Raw genomic sequence first — 24,362 nt, forward strand, 5'->3', positions numbered from 1 at the left:
ACACGTTAGTGCAAATGAACCAGAGATATCAGGGTTTCAATCTCCACCTCTGAAAAGTTCCGCTTCTCAGCCGGATTACGTCTAGCCATGTCGTAAATTTTAGGGGCGAGGCCTCAAAACCCAGAATATATTGGGGCGTGATATTTAAATGACGATCGTTTCCAGCCGCCGCATTTATCAATGTACGACCATTCTTACGCTCGGATTGGTGTGATACGAACTTTTCATGAATCCCACGTGAAGCCTGTCGTAAGATGATTTCTGCTCTCATCCAGCACGCTTCAGAGTCCTGGTGGCATATAGGTCCTGGAGCGGCGGCGGATTGCAGCCAATCACCTTCTCTGCAGACCGAATGACACGCTGCAGTCTGCCCTTGTCCTTGGCAGTGGCAGCAGCGTACCAGATGGTGATGGAGGATGTGAGGATGGACTCAATGATGTCTGTGTAGAAGTGCACCGTCATTGTCTTTTTTCAGGTTGAATTTCTTCAGCTGCCGCAGGAAGTACATCCTCTGTTGTGATTTCTTGACGAGGGAGCTGATGTTCAGCTCCCCCTTGAGGTCCTGGGAGATGGTAGTTCCCAGGAAGCGGAAAGACTCCACAGTGTCAATTGTGGAGCCGCAGAGGGTGATGGGGGCAGGTGGGGCTGGGTTCTTCCTGAAGTCCACAACCATCTCCACTGTCTTTAGAGCGTTGAGATCTAGATTGTTTTGGTTGCACCACTTCACCAGGTGGTCAGCCTCCAACTTGTAAGCGGACTCGTCTCCATCAGAGATGAGTCCAATGAGGGAGGTGTTGTCCGCAAACTCAAGAAGCTTGACGGACTTGTGACTGGAGGTGCAGCTGTTGGTGTACAGGGAGAAGAGCAGAGGCGAAAGAACACAGCCCTGAGGGGATCCGGTGCTGATGGTCTGTGAGTTGGAGACCTGTTTCCCCAGCTTGACATGCTGCTTCCTGTCAGACAGGAAGTCAGTGATCCACCTGCAGGTGGAGTCAGGCTGGGAGAGCTTCTCCTGGAGCAGAGCTGGGATGATGGTGTTGAAGGCAGAGCTGAAGTCCAAAAACAGGATCCTGGCATAGGTTCCTGCAGAGTCCAGGTGCCGGAGGATGTAGTGGAGGGCCAGGTTGACTGCATCGTCTACAGACCTGTTGGTTCTGTAGGCAAACTGCAGGGGGTCCAGGAGGGCGTCGGTGATGGCTTTGAGGTGTGAAAGCATAAGGCGCTCAAAGGACTTCATAACCACAGAGGTCAGGGCAACGGGTCTGAAGTCATTAAGTCCTGTGGTCCTTGGCTTCTTGGGGACAGGAATAATGGTTGAGGACTTGAAACAGGCTGGCACATGACATGTCTCCAGTGAGGTGTTAAAAATGTCTGTTAACACTGGAGACAGCTGATCAGCGCAATGCTTCAAGCTTGATGGGGAGACAGCCTCCGGTCCAGCAGCTTTCCTGCACTGTAATATCATACGTACATAACCATAATAATAATTTGGATATAGTAGCTACGGTTTTATTTGTTGTTATTTTGTTTTCATTTACATGCTGAATTTAAAATATATTTTATAGAAGGCCTTCTTCTTGCTAAAACACTTATAGCCTATTTCACAACCACTTATTCACTTATCAAATGTTGGACTATTCCTCTTGGGTTCAAGCTTATTATTTCAAGCCACTTTAATGTCACAAGAACAGTCAATAAGAAAATGATAGATGAATAAATAAATAAAAGAAAAAAGAAATAATAAAATGCAAAGCCAGTAACACTGTATCATGTTTTCTTACTGAAGACAGATCAGCTGCAGTGTTCCTATCAGCCTTTGCATCGCCAGCAGGATTTTGCTCAGCCACAACTTGAAGGTTATATATTCTCTATAATATATGGATTTAAACGGGTAAAGTGGGTTGAAAAAAACCTGCTCTTCTGTGCCTCTTCAATCCCTTTGTACACACTGCAGCAACTTCCCCGAAATATGCTGTGATAAGGGGTGTTGTGCCCATACACTAAAGACTTTTTCCTGTGAGGAAGGAGTTGTACAGTATATCAGATATATCAGTACAGAGTATATTTGGGGGAGTCATCCTGCAATCCATTCAGAAAAACTACATACCATAGGATGTTAGATAGTTCTTATTATAAGTATGTCATGTTAGCCTCAGGAGATGCTAAATTTAAGTTTTTTGTTTTGCAGTGTTGTCTTTCATTAAAGGTGAAATATAAAACCCTTTTCAATCATGCAGAAATAATGTCCCTTCTCTTTTCAAAGCAGATCAATATTACCTTAATAGAGTGTCTTGCATTTTTAAGTTGAAACTACTTCATCCCATTCTGATACAGATTTAACTCAGAGTCTGTTTTCTTTGCCAATGTGTTGACCAATGTGAATAGAACTGCGTATATTTTAGTTTCTTTATGTAAAGCTTTTCTTTCAAATGTACTTTGGGAAAGCTGTGCTTGACGCAGAAACTGTAATGTGCACATTCTAATCTATGTTTTTGCCCGAGGATTTGGCTGGAGAAGCTGACACTTCACTCTTCCACTTTGAGAAAAGCCATTAACATTGTCTGCCCTACATTATAGTGATATAAGAAAGAACAAGACGTTGGCATTTCAGAAGCTTTGAACGTAGTTGTTTTTCCTAATCTGTTTTCTCTGTCTTGTTACGAAACAACAACTGTTGTTCATTAAAATGCAGGTCAAAAGTCCGAACTCCATGTAGCATGGCTCATGGTTACTACAGTTCGGCAGCATTCATTTTTAATGTTGAAACAAACCACAATCTAACCAACCACAAACTCCGTTACCTTTATCTGTCATTCACACAGCAAGGCCAACGGATACTTTCCCCTTTCCCCACACATTCCCATTCCTCTGCTCTGACCTTCAGCCCTCCTCTCTCTGTATAACTGTTCACTTGTCTACTTCTCACACTCGCAGTCTCCTCTCACCGCTCATCTCTTCATTTGCACCCTGACCCGTTCTCTTCAGCCCGAGCTCATCTCTGGTGACAGCACCTGATTGACATTAATGCAACTACAGAATAGAAAGGTTAATTAAGACCAACTGTTCCCTGCCCGTTCCTCAGCACCATCTGCTGTGCAGCTCCAGTCAAACGGATACAGACACGGAACTGACGCCGAAATGAGACAAATACTGCAGGGAGGAAATGTGTATTTATTGAGTAGCTACAGGCTTTCCAAGTCACTTGTAGTTCTTTATACACCTTCCAAAAACAACAACTTATATATATATATATATATATATATATATATATATATATATATATATATATATATATATATATATATATATATATATATATATATACAGTAAATAACTATATGTCAGTTGAAAATGACCTGACAGTTGCATACTGAATGCACTTGATGTGATCCAGTAGTAGGAATTGTTAGTACCTTGTTAATGTACTGTTTACACTGTTGAAACAGAGGCCCTACAGAATCTGCAGATTACTGATAACCTTGAGGAAAGACATGGGATGAACCATTGACTTTAATAAAAATCTCATAAGGATCTAAGGTTTGTCTATTTGACAAGAATTACTAATTTATTATTAATTTTCATATTTTGATTCATTCTTTTGAACTTTTTTTCCCTGTAAAGATGGAGGCTTTCAAATTGGGAAAATGTGTTTGTTACTTAATTTGTGAGAAAGAAGAAATTGCATAGGAACGTGGGTAAATATTTGTTGATGTCATGACTAAGAAGCTGTCAGGTTACTTAAGCAGTCCAAACAAGGCTGCAGGGTGCAAAACCACCACAAGCTTAGAAGAAACTAAGGTTGCGGTAAAACACATAAACGAAGTGATGACAAACATCTAAATATGGAGACTGGAGGGGATTTCAAACTCTCTTTATCTTAGCTTTCATTTCCTCTCTGTTTTTATCTCCATTGGGATTCTCCGCTTTGATCTTTGAACCTGTAAAATTCACACGCAGAGGCGCTCTTGACAGTAAGAGAAGAGGCAAGTGCTGTGCAAAGGCAAAATGAGGGGGTGAGTGGAGTATTAGATATGCAGAACATGGACGTCAAGGGCAGAGGAGGCAGATACAGCTGGAGGCAGTCTATCCGAATATGGGTAGCTTTGGAACTGCTCCTAAACTATACAACAATGTTCCAAATGATGAAATGATAGAGCGAACACTTGTAAATGCATCAGGAACAAGTCTAGCCCACAGTACATCACATCTGTGGACATGTTGTACTGTAGGCATCTTTTTTGGTCTGTATCCAATAAACCAGGTTCATCCATAAGGCAGAAAACACTTGATGAAAAAGTGCTGTAATTTTGAAGTAACTTTTAATTAAATAAAAAAAATACACTTCAATGGTGGACCATATTAGGTTGCATCCAATTCTGAGTTATTTGTCAACCTCCTCTGTCATTAGTTTTCACGATTTCCATGACTGCTCTCCTTGACATGTTGAATAATGTTGTAGTTTTTATAGATCATAATGCGCTTGCAATGTGGGAATGCTGTTCTAAAAATCCCAAACACTAAAGTGCCACGGCCCAGACCTCAACGAAAACTGACTGACATTCAGCCGAATATAACTTCAGAGTAAATGTTCTTCTTTATAAAGGGCTATTCTTATTATTATTGTTTGTCTCACCTGGTATAATTAAATATACCACAAATACAAATGTATTGGATACAATCGAAAGAGTACAATGTAACATAGCAAGAAAATATGAAACCTTAGGGACTTTTTAATAGGGGTTTAGAAAATGCAACTAACGGCTTTATTAATGTTTTATAAACCATTTAATAATGCTTTATACATCTATTATAAGGTTGTGAATTGTTTATCCTTTGTATCGTAATAATGCAGTTATAAATGTTAGTAAGTCATTAATAAAAGTAGTGCAGTGTATTTAAGAACAATACGTAAAACAATGCAGTTGTAGATGTTGATACGTTTTTGATAAATTGATTTTTGGTCCAAATGCTTTGCAACTCTTTCCCAGAAGGTAAATTAAAGGGCTATTGGAGTGTCCTCCTGATTAAAGAGCTGTCTAAAAGAGCAAGTCAAATTTGGAAGGAGGATAAACACCAGCCAAATGGGTTTTTTACAACCTGCCAAATCAAAAGCTGTTCTTATTAATCGCTTAACTGATAAAGGATTGCTAAATTATGTATTAACTATTAATAAAGTCATTAGTCACAATTTATGAAGCTATTTCAAAGGAAGCCCTATTAGAGAGTTGTCCCAAACATATTCATAAGGTTAATACAAAACACATGGTTACTAGTTGTGCAGTATTAACATGCAGGACATACAGCAGGTTAGGCACATGTAAAGTACAGCTTTAAGTCCTCTGCATTTTTTTCAGCTGGTGATTCCCTGCATGGAGAAAATTACTTTTTTTTCTTGAGTTGCTTGCTGTGCTTACATGCATGGTTAAAGTCAACCAAGGCACAATGCCTTCTATTTGAATTCAGTGATTATAATTGAACAACATTCAACAACATTCTTTATCTTGTTCCGCCCCCTGTATTTACTCACCTTCATAAAAAAACAAACAAACAAAGTCTGTGTCTGCCCAAAATAGCATACATCTTCAATACAGGTCACATTTAAATGACACATTCTGTCAATTCAGTCACTTGTCTTTTTTCAGTAACTGAGGCATACAGTATAACCGGAAAATCCATTCAGCATGCTGTGCCAGATAAAGCTGCAATGATCACCATTGAGAAGCATCATTGCATGCCTATTCTGCCATGCCTTCACATTGTTTCTTATCCTTTCTTTCTTTTTGCCTCAGGATTAAGTGATGCCTTACACCCAATGCCAAGGCCTTTCTCCAAACAAACCATTCACAAACAGAAAAAGCAATCAGGCAAATGCAGTTAGCATACAAAGAGAAGTGAATGCACGGCTGTAGACGGTGTAAAGACATTTTAGAGTCACCACACTTGTTAGAGTGATCCAGGGCATGAATATTCATTTACCCAATTTTCTTACTGTGTGTTTTATTCATTTTTCATATTATGTTTGTGTTTTGCAGACACAATGGAAACACTGCATCTTATTCTCCCTCTCTTTTTTAGTGCCATGATTTTATGCACATTTGGATCTAACATGCACATAACTAATGCAAAGTCATGACCTTGACTCCAATCTGCTTTCCAACAGCTTAAAAACCAGCAGTGCAGTCAGGTCAGAGCCTGTTCGACCTGTTGTTGTTGTTGTTGTTGTTGTTGTTGTTGTTGTTGTTGTTGTTGTCACAGTTTGTTATTTCAAGCTCAAAACTTAAAAGTAGGAAGGTTTGCCACTGTGATTCACTTCCCCAGGTGGGAGATGATGCACAGGTTGTACTATCTGTGAATGCCAGTTGCTGGTATAATGAATGAGGATGTTTTGCAGACGCTCATTGTTGAACTCATTCATGCTTCCCTGAGAACAGTCCTCTGGTGACTCCCACAGAATTCATTAAGGTAACAAGTGAATCAAATAGAAACGCAGATGCATTTTCTTTAATTTTATTTTCATCTCATCTCTGCCTTCCTTTTTAGATGAGAAATGTAGCTTAGATCACTGCGTCTACTGTATCCTGAGGCCTGTACTACGAAGCAGGATTTGGTGTTAGCGAGCTAAGGTCAGGTTCAACCCAGGATTTTCTGTATCACGAAGGTGGATCAGTTGTTATCGGGTTCAATCGCCGTGGTAACTCATGCTGAATGCCTAACCTGGTCGGGAGCAGGTTAAGTTGGAGATCAGAGATCAACCGGTGTAAAAGCACCGCCTACTGACCAATCAATACTCGATTGATAACGGTGTCACCGTTCAAGATCAGGCGGCAGTGCGCAGAGAGAGAGAGAGAGAGAGAGAGGGGGAGAAAAGGGGAGAGAGGGGTGCGCTCATAAGTTAAAACATTTAGAGACCGACATCCCCGTTGACATTCCCTGATGGGTATTTTTATGAAAAATATATATTTTAATGGGAGGGAATTACATATCGGCTTCTTGAGCCGTGTGTCGCCAATGCGCACATTGGTTTGAATTATGTTTTTATATTTTTTATTTGCTCTCACGATCGCTTCCCACTGCCAGGGTTTTAACTGAAATAATAGGCTAAAGCAATGATTATGGAAAGCACAAGTGTAATTATGTTCAGATCTTGGTCCTGACTGATGGGGAAGGGATATTGGAGTTGTTTGTTTTTTTGCCAGCTTTCCTTCCTGTTTTAGGAAGCAGCGACTGTATTGCGTTTTCCCTGTGTCTGTGTTCTTCATATTTATGTAGAATTATAATTTGCTCTTCTTATATATAAGTTGCTCTGGTAGATGTTTGCGATTGGTCGTGGTGCTTAAACACCGCCTCTTTTATGTGAACGCGCGCGCCGCTGGTTTGGAAAACCCTGAGTTTACTGAACTAGTTGATAACCAGCGTCGTGATACAGCTTATGCAAGACCGCAGTTGTTAGGTTAGGTGAAGCCGGATAACCGAAAGAGATCCAGGGCATGTGGATCTTGCTTTGTAGTACAGGCATCTGGTCTGAGCAACACAAATTATGGTAAGGTTTTATTTAGTGGGTGATAAAAACTAACTTTTTCCTGAAACAGACATATCTGTAACTAATGCTTAGCGTCTTTCACTGCACATGGCAGTCAGCTGACAAAAGACGATTTGATGCAAAAAGAAGGGTGCATATAGTCTGTTGTTTATCAGTAGGTGAAGTTGACATATGTGATGAAAGAGCCTTTACAAATACATGAGGTTAACACTGGGAGAGAAGAGCCATGTTGAAAATGCATGAGACACCTATCCTGCCATCACAAATGTTTTCCCTGTCCATCCATCCTGCATGTACGTTGTTAGATTATAAAATGGCTTTTATTCTCAAGTTATCCATTGAAGCACACACAAAGACCTATCAAATCCACACACTGCCCCCCAGAGGTTTGTGTATTGAGTTGATTGTTGTTAAGCACAGTGGACGTTAGGCGGTTAAACCACCCACCATCTAGACAGATAAAAGCTCACCCATAACGTCAGACTCATTAACATTCTATCCTCAGTGTGCTCTCCAAGTGTCTTGTTGGCTTTAATCATTTGTCTTACCTTGATAAACTTGAATTGATTATAGTGGACCATCAGTGTGGCTGCCTCTCCAAAGACAAATCTTTAATGTTAACATCTACAGTTCTTTAACTGTCACCTGCAGTGAAGTATATAGGGTACTGACACAGGAGGGGATGAAAAAGGACATATATAACCTACTAAAAAGACTTTTATTTATTTATTTTTATGTCCTGCTTTCCTGCTTGCTTACCTAATCCAACAAAAAATATGATTTGAATAGAAATGTATCTCTGATAGCCACAAGGCACAAGCAAAACCTTGGCACCAGCCTTGCTTTTGTAGTTGTAAACAGCCACTGTTGGCTCAACAGAGATCTGGAATCTGTTGCATTGACGGTATCTGTCCTTGCTTGAAGGCAAGAATACACATAATCCAGACTGCTCAAAAACTGCCAAGTGAGAGGCATTTTGGTTTGAGCATTTTACTTTCATAGCTGTGTGAAATAAAATCCCTTCCTATTTTCTTGATGCTTGCCATTTAGCATTACATCGGGGGATTGGGAGTAATACAGGATATAGACACTTTGACTGTATAAGCTTCTGCACAGCTTGGTTGTTGCTGAGTTTACTTACAGTAAATATGTCCAGAAGCCTGAAATTGCTGTATAATCAAGGCTCTATTTTTGTCAAGGCAAACCCAGCAGGGGTGCACATGTTGCGATGTAATTTTCATTCATGCAAGTCAATTTTTTGCATTTGCACCTGTGTGTCTCCGAATGAATCACGCTTCTGCTCGCTGGTCTCTAGCAATATGAGCAAGAAAGTGTTCCCCCTCAGACCCTTGCAATGCCCTTGCATTTTACAAATGCAAGGGCACAAAGAATTTTTTTGTTGGACACACACATACACACACACACACACACACACATGCACACACACACACCTCTAATATCACATAAACCCTTCTTTCATTTTAATTAAGTTTTTTTTCCATCAGACACTTAACATCATGCTGTATATTTAATACAGTTAAGGCAGAGTATATTCTGGTTTAGATTAATGGGGGATTCCTACCAATAATATCGTCCATAACATGTCGGATGCATGAAGTTGTTCCCTTTCAGTTGATGAAATACCTGTAGTCATCATACAGCAGCAGGATTAACATGTACGTTCCATCTACAGTCTCTAATTTGAAGGATGCACTATGTGTAATGTGTAATTATGCACAGGTCAAACAGCATAGGTACCCTTAATTAATTAGTCTAATACCCAAAGCAGAACAGAGATTTAACCAAATAGGTGCATGACCTTCTCTGATTTCCTGCCGATCACAATGGTTAAACTGTAACACAGATTTCAATGTCCTGAGACTTTTGCAGCATGATTGTGTGCATGTATATATATTCAAATGACAGATAGCAATCTTGTTAATCACATTGGTAACCAAAATATGTGAGAGAAAGTCAAAATAAACTAGGATTTGGTCACTCAACTTACAAGTTGCACTAGTCTTTGCACCTCCATCCAGTTTCAAGAAAGGCATTGTTTAAGGTAGTTTTACAACTCATGTTTGATAATGAATTGGGAATTTGATCTTGAAAAAACTTTGTCTTAGTTTTTATCATTTTTCTAATGTAAGTTTCCAGTATTTTCTGGGAAGGAGCTACATTATATCCATCTTAAATTCCATACATTGTAAACCTCTTTGACAATTAACATTGAGCTCTGCTAGGCTTGCCAATTGCACATTCATTCACACCCTGTTAAATTCATGTCACACTAAAACAGCAGTAAGGCAATGCTATGAAAGTATGCACCACGACAAACCACAGTTGTATGTATGGTTGGTCATGGTACATAGTTAAACTGACCAACAATTCAAAAGCCTTTTTTTGTGACGGAAAATAAAAATCACTCTGAGTAAATGTCCTGCCATGGAAATGCTCGCCAGGAGGTTAAGCACACATAAATAGCTAGGCAAAGAGCCTCATTAGTGCAAATGTAAATAAATACAGACAGATGATGCAGACAGAGTCGAAGTGGACCACAGGCCTCTGTGTCATGTAAATATCCGCCTTGCCAAAGCCAGTTATCAGAATTATCTGATAATTTAAGTGGTGGGAATTTCCCCACATACCCATCCCTCATCACTTCTGCACAATTGTTCTTGTGGAGGGAGGAATACATTTCCATATATCCGTCCACCCATTAACTCATTTTAAACTAAAATTTATTCTACAGTTAGTGTCAACAGCAGAAATGAAATCCTAAAGCATACAAAAAATAAGACATCCATAACATTGCTGCAGGGGTTTAATATTGTTGCCTGCTGATTAATACTGATGGTTTAATGATTGTTTCACTACTGCTGACGTTTTTTACATGGTGAGGATTTTTTGGTCTCTGATTTGCCCTGATTTTGCATGCTATATGCTCACATGCCTTAGACTGCTGAAGAATGCTGTGTCAGTCTGGCTTAGCCAATTCAAGTAGTTATCTCCTACTGTAGGTTACAGTCTTTTTAGTACAAACTTACCTCTTTTTGAGCCACAACAGAGGATATATATGTCCTGGTGGTTGCATTAAGGTTTGTTCGCTGGGACCAACAATAAACCTACACATGGCTCCCAGGGTAAATATATTCACTTGATTTGGGTAACTGAGATACCTGAAGTGATATTGCTGCATTTTTGGCCGGACTTTAGAGTGCATTTTTGTATGAAAGTAATGTAGATTTTGGCTTATATTTCTTACAATGTAGTCACATTTAAGGAGTATTTTACTGGACAGCACTGCCATGCCAGCAATGACACTTAAAGTGTAACTCTCGCCAAAATGCAACTTAGGGTCTTTTTGTGAATGTACCCGAGTCAAACTTTCATTTAAAAGCATATTTAGGACGGAATCGCCACTTTTAAGATTTACCGTATTTTTGTTTTTCAGTCAAATGGCCTTTTGAATGGGAGTGCTAGGGGCACTTTTATGCTAGCCTCAAAATAGTTATTTTTAACACTAAGAAGGCTCAACACAACATTAAACTTTGCTTGAAGTAACATCAGGGGCTCTACACCTTAACAAAAGCATTGACAACATTGTTTGTGTACCCAGAGTTTACTAAAAAGAAAGGTTTTGAACAACTCACCGTAGCTCTTGTCTAGCCTTCTTAGTATTTTAAAAATAGCTATTTTGAGGCTAGTATAAAAGTTCCCCTAGCACTCCCATTCAAAAGGCCATTTGACCGAAAAACGAAAATACCATATCTTTAAAGTGGCGATTCCATCCTAAATATGCTTTTAAACGAAAGTTTGAATCAGGTACATTCACAAAAAGACCCTAGGTTGCATTTTGGCGAGAGTTATGCTTTAATGCCAAGACTGTAAACGATGCCCATGCATGAAGTTACTTGTATTGAATTATGTAACAAAGACATCAACCATTAAAGTGAATAATGTTTTAAAGTGAATTGCCAAAAATGAAACTGGTTCATCAGGATTTAATTTAATCAAAGTTACATTAATTTCATTTAATAAAGCCAACACAAGCATATACACTATGTAGGCATTGACAGAAATTGAGGTAAGTAGTTCATGACTCTTTCTATTTTACTGTTGCTAGTCTTTTGTTTTATTTTAAGGTAAACTACTAGTTGTGTTCATTCATATTGAGTTTAAAATGAAAATGCTACCACCTGCCTCAGAGGGTGCATAATATGAAGGCTCACATCTTCTCAATGATTAAAGCCATTAGAGGCCGCTTATAATTGAAGAAATATCAGATGTTCAGGGCTCATTTTAAAGCTCTAGGCTGTCTGTAAGTCTTTGTAGGAGCCTCCCCAAGGGAACTTTCCCTCTGTTTTGAAGAAAAGAGGCATATGGGAACGTTCACGTTCTAGCATCATCATGTATGCAGTTTCCTCTGTCTCACTGATGGTATTATACAGAAGTCAGCTAACTGTACTGCAGGTGTGTCATAATACTCGGCAGATCTTCAGCGTCTTACACCGGGATTAGAAGTTGTTTTGATTAAGTAAGCTTAGGTAACTCAAGGGATAATATTCTGCAGATGCCCCTTGCTTACTTCTAAAGATTAGAAGTAGAGTGACTTGTGGAATATTACAAACACAGTCATAATTTGTTGGCCTGTAGGGTACATCCCTTAGAGCTGCACTGCACTAAATCTAATTTACATGGCTTGCTGTTGCCCAAAGGACTTTGATTGTCTATGTTTGGTATGAGCTTCTCATTACACTGCTGTCTATTGCACTTCAAGAGAACGATCTTCGGCAGTGTGCAGTTTAAAGATCTAAGTGATGCTACAACCTCATCTTTAACATAAGAGATGTCTCAGCATGGTGAGCTATAGTAGAGTAAAGTATTTCAGAGCAACTCATATACAGCATTACAGTGTGCAGAACATTTTAAAAACACATTGCAGATAGAATTTTTTTTATTTTATTTACCTTGACATCACAGAAATCAGTGATCAGTAAAGCTAACAAGAGATTTCTAAAGGTAAGAAACGTTTTATTGAACACAAGCACACAATAGTTTAACAAATACACCTTCCAAAGAAATACGCAGCTTACATGTAGTCATCTGTGATGGACTGTACCCTCATTGTAGCCAAGTAGAAACACCGCTCAACGAAATTGTTTTTACAGTGATAGAAAACCAAATATTAGAAGAATAGTAGAGGTACAGAACTTGACATTTTAATATGACATATATACCTTTTAAGCCCTTGTTTGTTAAGGGCATGTAGTTGGATCACTGTATTTATATCTTCTTAAACATTTAAAGTGCAGGTCCAAATTACAGCAACAAAAATTGAGATTCGGTAGCCTATATACTTTTGATGTGATACATTTCCCCAAAAACTCCCAATATTTCAAAATCTCCCCAATATCTTGTTATGCTGTAATATAGGTTACTTAAGAGTATATAAAAATGCCAGTATACAAAAATGATACGCAATACTTTTTTCGATACCACGGCAAATAGGGAAAAAAAGTCCTAGGCACACATTTATTAACAACCTGCACACAATACTAGTACAGCAAGTCACTTCTTCTTACTGTCGCATAGTAGAGGAATTACCTTACAGTACAGGAGAAGCTCACAGGCAGTTTCGACTTACATTAGCTGTTTAAGTTTAATTACTAATGTTAACTAGCATTTTAGTTAGCAATAATTAGCCTGTGCCTATGTTATCTCTTTACCTATACCTACGCTCTCCGTCTCTGCCAGATTGGGAATGATTGAGATTTCTCTTGGGACAGCTACCTGCAGACTTTCAACTTTCAGACAGGTTGCTCACGTCACATCTACGTAGTCAAGCTCAGTCGGAGGCTGCGCAGTAATGCTCAGCCCTCATCAGAATAGTGCTTCCAGAGAATTTCTAATATAGGAAGAAGTTCCACTCCCTCGTTACTTACGGCTTCTGAACTGGTTGCAGTTCCACCAGAGTTCCATATAGGGGGCGCTCAGAGGCCAGTGCAGAATGAATGGGACTCTATGGAGCTATACCACTCAAAATCCACTTTTCTCAGGATATAATTTTTTGTCTAGTAATTTGAATGTTGCATTCGAAAGGGGAGGCAAAGAAAATACACACTGCTGGGTGTTAGATTTTTTTAAAGTCATTTTTTTGTTCTAAAAAGCCTTTTAAAATGTCAATGACGTCATACACATATACGGCCGGAGATACTGCTTTATGGCAAGCTCTGGGTCGCTTCCTTTTTTCTCTCGAGACATCGACAACACAGCTGACAAGTTAGGCTCTCCCTGTTAATACACCTGCTAGAAAGAGGTTTGCTGCTGTTTTAAAGACCACGGCGAATGCTAGCATGTTATGGGCAACAACGACTCACCCTGTAAGAAATCAAAAGGACATAAGTACTCGTTCATTCAACTTTCGACCTATAAGCCATGTTGAACTTGCAAAAACTACAATCAAATCTGAGGTTTCTCAACTCCAATCGGTTAAAAGAGACACATTTAGCCGTCTAGCTCCATAGAGTCCCATTCATTTTGCACTGGACCGCGATCACCCCCAGTGGAACTCTGGTGGAACTGCAACCAAATTCGGTACAATGGGGCTGAATAGGGAGTGGATCGGCTTTCCGTAGACCGGCTTTGGTGCTTCTAATATACTTCACTGGTCTCCGTTGAAAACAACAGCGTCACTTTGTCCATTTATTTTTCTGTCTATGGCAGTGGTCATGGCATGGTGTCTGGAAAAGTGCAGCTGCAGGCTAATGGTAAGCTAACGTTCCCGGTCTTTAGCTGCATGCTAACCGGCATGTAAGCTAACGTTACGCTGTGTCGTCTATGTGTGGTGTTTTTTATAGCTTCGGTACTTTCAATACTTTTAAATATATAATTAACGGAAGTATTATTGTTTTTAACAGATGGTAAGTATCTATGTATCATAATTTGACAACCTTAGGCTATATCAAAAGCATTGATTACCTGGACTTTTAACATTGGGGTTTAAATATGTTTAAATGTGTGTGCTCCTTATCCAAGGCCATGCAACTTTTTTCTTTCCATTCTGTGTTGATGTATGGACATGTTTCAGCTCATGCATGGTCCCTTTCTGTAATGATTGTCTGGTCTCATATGATTGTTCATACCACAGATGTTGGAAATATGGAGCTCAGAGGAGCACCATTATAATTCTAAGCTATATTTTTGATCTTGCCCTAATAGAAGGTTCAGCTGCTTTAGGAAACAACATCTGCACAACTCATATCACAAGGAGGTGCCTGGTGCCACCTAACAGTTTTGTTTAGGCTATATGTTTTGATAGTCAAGGCTGTGCTTCTAATCTATTCATTAGCCTTTATAATAGTAAAAGGTCTTTATACAGTGGGTTGGTTTAGGAGAAGGGCCAAATTGTTGGTGGTTCAATGGCAGCTGTTAATGGAAGCTGTGTAGTTGAGAAGAAGGCTGCATTCTTTGTATTGTTGTGCCGTTTATGGCTTTAGTCTGTGTAATTAGCACTGCTGTGCTCTACTAGACTGCACTCATAAATATAAACTGCCTCTTTGTTTTTCCAAGTATTATAGGGATTAAAGTGAAATATTTTTTGCCTTTTTATATTCATGTTTGTGTGCTGGATAAATACTTGTGTACTATTTAAATCAGATTCCAGTGCATTCATGTAGTTTCCTACAACTGGCCTCCATTACAGCTAAAGACAGTGCTTATATGCATACTCTGATTTGTGTATTTAATCCATTTTAACACACTCCCAAGGAGGCCCAACAAACCATCTGCTGTTTAGACAGACTCTGACCTCTATGCCTCTCAAGTCCAAGCACACCACCAGAGCATATCCATCCATACAGGCTGCCTGGTTGTTAATCTCTGAGCAGAAGACAAGGAGGTTATCATCACATGCCGTTTGAAGGGACGGACCCGCTGGCAAATCCCCACTGAGGGCCTTGTTTCACTCAGTGCACTCTCTCCCTGTAACTTGCCAGACACAATATGTGATTAATACATGGTCATACTGTAGCAGTGTGACAATCTTGATGGCTGCACATCCAGGGTCTTCAGGGCATTTGCTATGTCTGAACAACATCAGGAATGTTAAATGTGTGAAAACCAGTGAAATATTACTTTATTTTCTGCTTTGAACTATTCTTATTCAACGAAGATTTTTTTATTTTATTTGACTGTAATAAGCGTGACACAGTAAATATTGTAGGCTACTGAATTCCTGCAAAGCACGTAAATCTGAGACAGAATCCCCAATGCTGACCATTAGAAATGGTAAATAATGAGGGTAATTTGTCTAGATTGCAAGATCTTGTCAAAGGCAGCAGCGTTTTAGTGTTAATGATCTTAAAACATCTGGCTCTGCATACGCATGTAGCTTGATCTGAACTCCTCCTCTACTGGCAGAAAGAGTCTGGATGTGGTGCCTGAAGAACTGCTCTCCTCTGACCTGAATTCTCTTGCTTCTACAGCAGTGGTGTTAGTGGGCCACATTAGCATTTCCACCATTTCTTTGAACCTCTGATGTAATTAATTTAGAAAATGGGGGAGAATGATGTATAAACCACTTAAGGGAAAACCTATGTGTCCTACTAATAAGTAATTAGCACAGGGAGAAAATAAACATTTATTCTGCTTACAAAGGGGTTTTAACAATAGGTTGTCTAATGGTAGCATGTTGAAGAAGAACTGCATTTGCAGCAGAGTGCCTTGCATGTTATTTGTACAATACAATTTTTCAGAGTACAATACAATTTTTCAGAGAAAAATAGGATTTAAAAATAGAGTTGACTTAAAAGATAAACAGCTGTGAGTGACAGGTGTCCATGCTTGACTGTTGATTCAAGCTAGATTGAATGTGAAAAGCATTGCCTATGTTATATCTGCTCACGTTTAAGGCAAAGAGTAAAACTTAATTTGTGCAAATGATTAGTTGCCTAACTGAATGGTATAAATATGACGGTTTCAGTTAGGGCAGTGATCAGTAAATTTATATTTTTAGGCTACTTATGCATTCAGTCTGTTAACTATTGTCTGCTGCTGCACTTTATCTCGCTGTTTTATTACAGCGGCGGTGTTTCCTCTTTTACACATTTTGTTTTTTATTTGATTTATTTTGGATTTGACAAACAACAAAATCCAAAGGATAGCATGTTAAAGTGTGAACACTTATTTCCAACATGGTCCTTGGTGTTAGAACACGTAACACATAACAAAGACCTATTGCAGGACAAAGACAATAACATATAATACAGATCATCCAAGGTTCAAAAGCATTCTAAAATCAGAGAATCATAAATCACATAAAATAATCAGTCTACTCTAATTAAAAAGATCGGCTACTCTGTTCCATAGAAAAGCCTTAACCTGATGTCTAAAAGCCCCTCTGGTATTTACAATTTTGAGGGAAAGCGGCAGATTATTCCACAATGTTATACCTGTATAGAAAAAAGAACTTCTAGCTGCATTGTTGACTCTGGGCACTTTACAAGAACAGACACTGGTCCTAGTATTGTGATTATGCTGTGTATGAACCATTTTTATATGAGAATGTAGATATTTGGGAGCAGAGCCATTTATGACATTATACAGTACATATGATTCAACTTTAACTGCTTCACTCTTAACATGTACTGGCAGCAGTCCTACCCTTTTAAAAGCATCTCTACCAATATGAGTCTGGGGGGGTGCATTTAACAGTTAGCGGATAACATTATTTTGCATCACTTGCAGTCTGTTTTTAAGTTTAACGGATAATCCACAGTACCAAGCAGAACATGCATAATCGAAATGACATTGAATCAGTGATACCACCAGTAATTTCTTGATAGAATAATCTAGATGCCTTGTCGTGCGAAACAGGAATTTCAGTTTACCGGCACACTTGGATAATATTTTGTCAGCAATAGATTTACAGGGTAATGACTGCTCTAATGTTAACACTAATGTATGTGACACTATTCTGAGACACTAATTCAGTGCCATTACATGTAACTTTAAGTGCATTTGTTCTAGACAACTTCCTTTATGTGTTTTATTTCATATGCTTCCATGAGAAGCGGCTACTCACTCTGTGTGAAGTAGGCACAATGTGTCTTCTCCATTTTAGAATCAGTAAATTTGTGGTTGACCTCACGGTCTGTTAAGGAAAGCCTTTAACGCGCATCTATTCGAATTACTTTAACCTTGCTTGACTTAGTCACACCTTCTCAGCCTGGCTTGGCCATCATAAAACACACAAAGCCAGGATTCACTGATTAGATAGGTAAATTAGGGATGTCCCGATCAGATTATCAGATTGGAGCCGATTTGTTTAGTTTTTTTGCTGATGGCATTTAACCTGTTTACCTAACCCCGATCATGTAGGCTACATCAGCTTGTACCATAGATTGTTAATATTAATGGACAGAGCATGTGTGACGTGACTTGGTTGCGGATGTGACGATTTTAGACGAGAGGGAGGAATGAGGGAGGAGCCATAGACCGCTGGGCGGTATCTGAGTGTGACGTTAGCCGAGACATTAGCTTGTTTTTGCGATAGACTACAGACTCTGTACTACATTTAACAATTATTTATTAAACACTAAATATTAAATTTAAATAATAATATAGAATTAATAATTAATATCTATCTATATCTATGTGGCTATCTGCCACATGGTGAGTAAATGTTTGTATCAAAATAGTTCTGGTTTTTAGTCTTCATTTTGGTGAAGGTGCAGCTACTTTCTTCTGTTGCTCTGCTGTCTGCATGTCTGAGCATCATGGGGGGCGGGTCGACACATGCACGCACACCAGACGCCAGCCACCACGTCATTTCTGTTTACTGGTATCTATCGTTTACCTCAGGCTAATTAATTAGCTAGTAAGTGGCGATTTTTGGCAGCCAGCCTTCCAAAAGATAGAACAATGAAATGAAATGTTAACCGATAATTAACCATTGACTGACAAGCAGGAAACGGAGTCTCAGTTCACCTGTCCGGGAGGCTCTGACACATTTTCCGCACTCCGTGTCCGTGGACAGCTGTAGGCTTGTACCGGTTAATGTTCTGTGCATTGTTGGACACATGCAGCCACTTTCCTGAAACCGCTTGCGAGACTGACAAGTCCACAGCAGCCCGTGGCGTTTATGTCAGAGCCTGTCTCCACCGCCTCCACCTGCAGGTTGTCAACTGCGTGGTTTGGAATGAAAAGGAAAAAACAGGCGGATATTGATTTTTTTTTTTTTCGACGTAGTTAAGGCGGCAGGCATGTGTTGCTTAGGAAGCTGCCTAAGCTGCAAAGTGCTGCGGGAAACCCTGATTATGGACCGATAATGTCTTGCTACTGTTCGCGCCATCAGTCTATGGTTGCCGCATTTAGCTTTGACATGCTTTTGAGAGCTAACATTAGCAGAAATAAGCTCATTTAACTAAGTTAAAGTTACACTAAAGAACAATAGACTGTTGTTGATTCATATATATACTCCCAGATAATTAATGAAGTACAGTTATATGCTAGTGTGCATATACTGTATATTTAACTATGAGGGGCTCAAATGGAAATTGATGATTCTTTCTCTTTCTATAATAGGAGTGCAGAGAGACACGATGGCATGTGCACCCACCCAAAGCCCCAGAAGTAAGTAAAAGTTAGTTACTTTTCTTTTGCTATTTATTGTCCAACATTAAACTTTTAGTAGACTTGTTTAATACAACTAAGCCGAGGTAATAATGCATTTTCAAATAACTGTGTGTAATTAAGAGTGCTGTTCATTTATCCTTTTTCTCTATAGCCTAAAATATGATACATTTCTCACTATTACAATGTGTTTTTCCATCCAGCAACAGTCTGGATCATTGGAGACAGCTACGTCCGGCGTGGGGCCGAGAGAGAGGCAAAGACCATGGGGAACAAGCTTGGCATTGGAGATGTCTACATCTATTGGTTTGGCTGGGGTGGTCTGCGGTGGAAGAGCCTTCTCCCTTTCTTTTTCCATTCCCTGGATGTCCTCCTTGGTCACTCTGGCGGGAATGACCTGGGAGATGTCAAGGGGATCAACCTTGTCGCAGGAATGAAGGAGGACCTGCAGCACCTCCACCTGTAGTATCCAGGCATCAAGTTCATCTTCTCTGGCATCACCCAGAGATGCAGGTGGAGGGCTGTTGCCAATCCGGGGAAGATCGACAAGGCTCGCAGGTTTGTGAACAGTTTTATGGCTACATATGTTCATTGTTTAAGTGGCATCGTTCTTAAACACCCTCAACTAAGGTTTGACACTCCTGGGCATTTTTTGCACGATGGAGTTCATTTCACCACTAAGGGAAATGATATTTTTTTAAACAGTTTGGCAGAATCTATGTAAGGGTTAATGCCCTTCGAGGTGTTTATTGTGGCATGAACCGTCCGACGCGCAGCCTCCGCCAAAGTCCATTAATACCTGACAATGGACACCTCGAAGGGCATTAACCCGCTTATATCATGGTCACTTGCCATATTACATATTTTTAAAACATTAGACTATATTTTAATTTGTTTTACAATCAAAATCTAAAGTTTGTCCAAACAATAACTCTGTTTCCCTGGTTATTCACCCAGACCATGGTATAATGAAGCCCAACTTCGACAAGGGTGAAATGTTCATGTCTGTTGAAGGTGAGTTTAAATGGTTGTTTTTTTAGCCCCAAAGAAAGCCCACAGCATCATGCCTTATGTGATGAGTGTCATTTATTTAACATAGTATTCATTTTTATTTATTAAACAATTGTGTCCATAACACTGTTTGTCTTACCAGCTCTGCTCTTCCTTGTTCCGTACACCCTCTATTCATGTTTTTGTTTTACCTCCCTTACCACCCCTCTTCCACTGTCGGACGTAGTTGTAAAACATTGTAAATAGTTTTAAACATTAGCTTTCATAGTTCTTAGTTATTATAGTTAGTATCAGTGTGCTGTTCCAAGAGCATTACATACTTATAGAGGTTGTTACTGGGACCAATTTACATTTCTACACTTAGCCAGGTTGCCTTTTTTCCCTTTCATATTGTCCAAGTAAACCAAGAAACTATTAACATAAATACACTTCAGAAAGGTTTTTTCACCAGAATGTGAGCCTGCAACATATACAATTTCTCACACACAAGGACTCATGATGAATAATTGCTCCTGGACTTTTTAGTACCTTTTTCCACTGTGCATTACAGACAACCAACAGACTGTCACACTATGCTCACTTTAATTGTAAAGGCAGCTTTTATTTCTTGACCCAGGCATTTGAACTTGACTGAACAGAGTGCTGCACACATGCTTTAAGCTTTATATGTTAAGCTATATTTTTATATTGTGGTTTGTAATGTCAACCATTTCTACTGTAATTAACAATGCGGCACTAGAGATTCAATTACCTCTTTTTATTATGCAGACATGTCTTGTGACAGTTAAGTTTGCCTTTACCTTGACCCACAGCAGTGTTTTATGTGTGGAACTTACACTGGATTGTAAAAGGTGAACTACATTATTTAATTCATCAATTTTCAACATAATCTTAAAAATATTGCCAGTGTTGTTTGTGGTTTATGTAATTTTTGAAGTTAAGGCCCTTTTCAATGTGAAATAAAGGTCTTTCTAAAGCTACGTTTTTCTGAAGTAACTATAGGAACATACACAGAATTGTAGTGATACAAGAAGACATTGGTAATTTGATAGAATTTGTAAGTGATTAAAAGTGTCCTTCTATTTTGGCTTTAATCAACATAAATATAATTTCTTAAATGGTACCATACTTGAATGTTGACAAAGAAGGATGAGGAAAATGTAGTTTGTGCTTTTCTTGTGTATTTATGTATATATATATATATATATATATATATATACTATACATTATACATCAACCAAAATTCTGATTGGTCGACTTTTTTGCCGTGTTAATTTCATCAGGTGGAAAGGAGCAGTAATTGCTAATGGGGGTGTTTTCAGAGCACCTCTGTTTCACAGGTAAGTCTGTCTTCAGAAACACCCCCCTTGTTTTCACTTTTGTGGATTAGCCCAACCCACTGGAGACAAGAAAGTACCAGAAGGCATTCTGGTGGTTTGCTGAATATTTATTTAATTGTGAGCGTTTCATTTACAGTCAGTCCTCCTCTACCATGTCAAAGACATTGGCAGTGTGGCAGCATTTTACAAAAATAGATAATGGAAAAAAAGTTGAATGCAAAGTTTGCAAGCAACAGTTTGCATATCACAGCTCGACTACAAACATGGCATATCACCTAAAAACGGTAAGCTAACTTGTCTGCATTAGGTTGCCCTGTCTGTTTTGAGTAGGCTATATGAACATATCAGAATTGGCATATTTCAATGTTTTAGTCTAATAATCGTTTTATAACTGCAGGCGCACCCGCCCACAACAACGGTAGCATCCCCCAGACACACCCAGACCACGCTGGATGTTAAGCCTCCTCTATCACTCTATCATCCAAACACAAAAATAATATCACGGAAGGAATTGTCGACTTCATTGCTCAGGATGTGAGGCCCATTGCTGTTGTGGAGGGCCAAGGTTTTAAGAACTTGTTAAAAGTTTTGGAACCTGGATATACAGTGCCAGCACGCCAGCACACACACAATCATGCATGCACTAACCGCAAAATATGAGGGACTCAAAGAGAAAATTTCAGAATTAATACAACACAGCGAGGCACTGAGCTTGACCACAGATATGTGGACATCTCTTAGAATGGAGTCCTATATGACAGTGACTGCCCATTTCATTGATGGAGACTGGAAAGCACGGAGTCTTGTGCTTGAGACAAAACAAATAGAAGAGGCGCACACAGGAAGAAACATTGCTGCGTGACTATCTGAAGTTGCTGATACCTTTGGAATTCCAGAAGCAAAGAGAGTTTCTGTTGTATGTGACAACGCGGCTAATATGGCACTCTGTGTGGAAACACTAAAGGAATCACATGAATGGCCAGAGATGCAGGGTGTCTGGTGCACCAGGCACAATTTGCAGCTCTGTATTAATGCTGCACTCAAACAAGAGCCAATTTGTCGTGCCGTGGCTGCATCACGTCATCTGGTGGGACATTTCAAAAAGGGGCACAAAGCCAAAACTGGGCTAAAACAGAAGCAGGAGCAGCAAAATGTCCCTCAGCATGAACTAATTCAGGATGTGTCTACACGTTGGAACTCAACATTTTCAATGTTGGAGCGACTGCTGGAGCAATGCAATTACCGCAGTGCTGTCTGACCCAAACTTTACGAAGAAGAGCGACAGCAGTAAACTGGACCTTACCACAGCACACTGGAATGCGGTAGAGGACATAAAAAATGTGCTGTAACCGATGACAACCCTGACCGAGCTGCTGTCTGAAGAGGACAATACGTCGCTGTCTGCAACAGTACCCATGCTGGCAAACTTGAAGAAACGTCACCTGGCCACCACGGATGATGACAGCCCCATTACCAAAAAAATGAAAAGCAAGCTGGTCAAAGAAATTGACAGTAGGTGGGAGTTTAAAAACCGAATGATGATGACTAACAGTGTATACATTACAGCTGCAGTAGTTGACCCTCGTTTTAAGCAGCTGTCTTTTCTGGATGATGCCAAATGGAGTACACTAAGCGCAGGCACAGGTGAACCTGGAGGTGAGGAGCAACAAAAAACACAAAAACTGACAAAGAGAAGGAGATTGCTATGCTGTTGTGCAGAGATGATGAGGAAGATCTGGTTTCTACAGAATCAGGTGGGAGAAGCACAGAAGAAATGAAAAATTGACTCTGGACCATTTGGGTGGTGGAAAAAATAACAAGACAGATACCCGAGCCTGGCCCGAGTTGCAAAGCGACTGCTCTGTATCCCTGCAACATCCACGCCTTCTGAACGCATTTTCTCCAAGGCAGGATTTATTGTCAATAAAGCAAGAAGCTGTCTCCTTCCGAAGAACGTGGATATGCTGGTGTTTCTCGCACACAACACAAAAAAGTGTAGATAGTTTGTGGACAGTGGACACTGATTGTACTCTCTGTGAGTGAGTAGCCATTTGTTTATTTCATTGTTTTTACATTATTTCGTTTTGGACATTAATAACATTTTATAATTTTGCACATTTATTTATTTTTGTATTTGTTCTGAGTGAGCCTACCTTGTTGTTGTTATGCACTTTATTTTGTTTCGGTTTAAAATTTGGCTAAATAACATGTTGTAATTTTATGGTTACCTTTTATTATTGTGCACATTTATTTCTAGTATTATTTATTGGATTTGGGCACTTTATTATTTTTGGTTTTTTTTGGAGCGTAAGGCGCAATTGTGCTGTTTGTATTTATTTTGAGCCTATGCTTTATTTTTCAGTTATGCACTTTATTTTGTTTCTGCTCTCGTCTTGATCTGGTTTGTTTAATAAATATTCTTTTTTTTATTAAAGTGGACGTGCCTTTTGTTCTAAAGAGCTCCCCCTACAGCTTCAGAATAGATATTTGGCAGATTCTACGTTTACTTGTGTCTGACTCTTTGCTCGGTCAGTCTGCCGTTTCCTCTTTCTCTGTTCCTCCGACAATACTTTCCTAGCTTTGTGCTTCTTTTTTGCCGGCTCAGCCATGACGATAGTGTGAAAAATTCCTTCGCTACCTTGTTAGCTGGTCCTGAATGGGCGTATGTGTGCAGTGCCGTGAAGCAATTTGTTACATTGTGAGACCTGATATCACGCGATACTTCTTGACGCTGAGGCCGGTGGCCCAAAAGTAGCAGGGGTGGTTTTTCTGCTCACAGGCACTAGGGAGAAGCTTGACGACCACCATTCAACTCGAAAAAAAGTCATATAACCATT

This window comes from Perca flavescens, chromosome 8 (genome assembly GCF_004354835.1).
Source record: "Perca flavescens isolate YP-PL-M2 chromosome 8, PFLA_1.0, whole genome shotgun sequence".
Classification (NCBI taxonomy): Eukaryota; Metazoa; Chordata; class Actinopteri; order Perciformes; family Percidae; genus Perca; species Perca flavescens.